This window comes from Poromitra crassiceps (genome assembly GCF_964638095.1).
Source record: "Poromitra crassiceps genome assembly, chromosome: 8".
NCBI classification, from domain to species: domain Eukaryota; kingdom Metazoa; phylum Chordata; class Actinopteri; order Beryciformes; family Melamphaidae; genus Poromitra; species Poromitra crassiceps.
Window position 1 is genome coordinate 28,266,794 of NC_139629.1, and position 2,532 is coordinate 28,269,325.

The 2,532-nt window shown below is 53.3% G+C and overlaps 1 pseudogene across 1 annotated transcript; it reads right to left on the reverse strand.

The window, feature by feature from the left end:
• Positions 1–729: 729 nt before the first annotated feature.
• Positions 730–2,280, reverse strand: LOC310780622 (dual specificity protein kinase CLK2 pseudogene; annotated as a pseudogene). The gene has a single exon. The product of its transcript is annotated as a dual specificity protein kinase CLK2 pseudogene (transcript).
• Positions 2,281–2,532: the final 252 nt, after the last annotated feature.

Consider the following 2,532-nt stretch of genomic DNA (forward strand, 5'->3'; position numbering starts at 1 on the left):
CTCTCTCTCTCTCGGGACTAGAGAGAGAGAGAGAGAGAGAGAGTGTGTGTGTGTCTCCAAACTCCTCCCTCCGTCTGTGCTGCGGAGGGAGGAGGCTCCGCGGCCGCTCTCGGGCAGTCTGGACTGTAAAACTGGCTCGTTCGTTTCTTGAGGTGTCGGCTGAGAGCTTTGAAGAAGCTTTTGCGATTCTGGTCTTATTTATGCGCAAAGGTACTCGAGTGTGTGTGTGTGCGCGCGCGCGCGCGTGTGTGTGTGTGTGTGTGTGTGTGTGTGTGTGTGTGTGTGTGAAATCGAAAGAGTTTTCGCCCAGCTATTTCCTTGAAAATTAGACTGGCTTTCCAGCGGACCCGTGGCTGTGGCTTTCTCTCTGTCTGGAGAGAACTGTCGCCACTTAGTGGTCGGTAAAATAGATTATACACATTCTCTTCCTCCAATATTGATATAGAAGACGTAAAAGGGGTTGATTGATGTCCCACCGTCAAAAAAAATAAATGTTTATGTAAGACGAGATATCTCGTCTTTGGCACTCAACGGTTGGATTATGTAAGACAAGATATCTCGTCCATGGCACTCAAGGTAATAGATGGGCAATCTGGGAACCCATCGGTAAAAAAAAAAGTATATTTTCTCCTCTAACCTCTGGGGGGCAGCCTCGTTTCAACGCTGTGTAACAGGAACTCAAGGGGCCCCGCCGGCAGAGGAAGAACATCCCTCTGGTGGACATTAGCGTTAAGCCTTCATTCTACGCATTCTACCAGGTGAGCCACCGAAGAACGGGTGGTTGAAGGAGTCTGCCAGCGCCAGCCTCTTGGAGGGCTCGTACTCCAGCATGCTTTCAATCAGGTCCAACAACTGGTGGTGCTCCTCCGCCTCCGAGAGCAGGTATCGCCGCAGCGGTTTGCAGTTGTCCCGGACATATTTCCCAGCCGAGGAGCTCTCGTCCCAGTCCACACGGCCACGGCAGAAGTACTGCTTCCGTGTCTTGCGAATCATCCTGGAGGGCACCGGTCCCAGGAGTCTCTCCATCATAGCCAGATGCTCCCGGTTGTCGTGAGTCTGAAACAAGGTGACGCCCCGGTAGTACTCGAACAGGATGCAGCCGATGCTCCATACGTCACAAGGCTGGCTCCAGCCCAGCCCCAGTAGGACCTCCGGGGCACGGTACTGCCGTGTGGACACGACGGCGCTGTGGTGCTCGTGGTCGAAGGTGGCACTGCCAAAGTCGATCACCCGCACGGCCGTGCTCTTCACCGTCCGCTCGTCTCGCTTCTTCTCCATATTGTAGGTCGTGGTGAAGTCTGCGTTGACAAACAGGATGTTCTCAGGCTTGAGGTCTGTGTGCGTCAGCGTGTTGTCATGGAGGAACTTGACGGAGAGACAGATCTGGTAGGCCATGTGCCTGACCTGGCTGATGGAGTAGGGCTGATAGTTGTTCTCCTTTAGGAAGTCGAAGGTGCTGAGAGAGAGCAGCTCAAAGGAGATGCATATGTGGCCGTGATAGTCAAACCAGTCATACATTTGAACACACAGGTATTTGTTCTCAGCGTCTTTCTCATTGATCCAGTCCAGCACATTGATCTCCAGGCGAGCATCCTTCTTGTATTCCTCCACATTTTTGATCATTTTCAGAGCGACATGGAGTCCTCCCCTACGATGGTCAATGCACTGCATCACCCTCCCGAAGCTGCCTTCACCCAGAGTGCTGACCACCTCATATCTCTCCTGCAGGAGGTCTCCCCTCCGACAGATCAGGTGACCTTGCTCGTCGTCCATCACAGTCGGTGCCCGCGTCCGGCTGTCGCTCCGCGAGGATGTTTTGCAAATGATTTGGGGGCCCGCTTGCAGTACCTTTGTGGCCCACAGTTTAGGAACGGATGGGCTATAGGAGCTGTTCCTACGCCGCCTTCGTTTGTGCTTACGCCTGCTGCCTTTCTGCCGATACGACTCGTACCGTTCACGTTCCCTCTCGCGGCTGTCTCGGTATTCGTGCGCGCTCGGGGAGCGGTCGCATGGATAGTAGCTTTTGGCTGTGCCATGTGGCTCCCTGTCGCGGTCTCGTTCTCGGCTCTGATCCAAGCGTCTGCGTCGTCGCGCATAACTTCCTTCCTGTCTGTGTCCCTGTCCACTTCTGTCTCGGTCTCTGTCTTTCTCTCTGTCACCGCTATAGGAGAAAGAAGGCGATCTCCGGTGCCGTTGTCTGTGCCCTCTGGCCCTGTACCGGTAAGGATGGAAGCTGCTTCGATTGTCTCCTGCCTCTCGTGTGAGGCATTGTTTTAGCATCTAGGCCAGTGTGGGCTTCAACCCCTCCCTTTTTACTAGTAATATAGTGATGTCATATATCACCGATGATGTCATAATGTGGGGGGGGGGGGGGGGGGGGGCGTTTCTACATTCACACTTTGAGCAATTGTGATGTCACCCAGGATGTCACTCAAGCAATTGTGATGCCATCTGTGATGATGTCATCATTTTGTGAAAACATCACAAGTCGTGAGCTTTCGAAGCTTTCACAAAAATTCCATATACCAAATC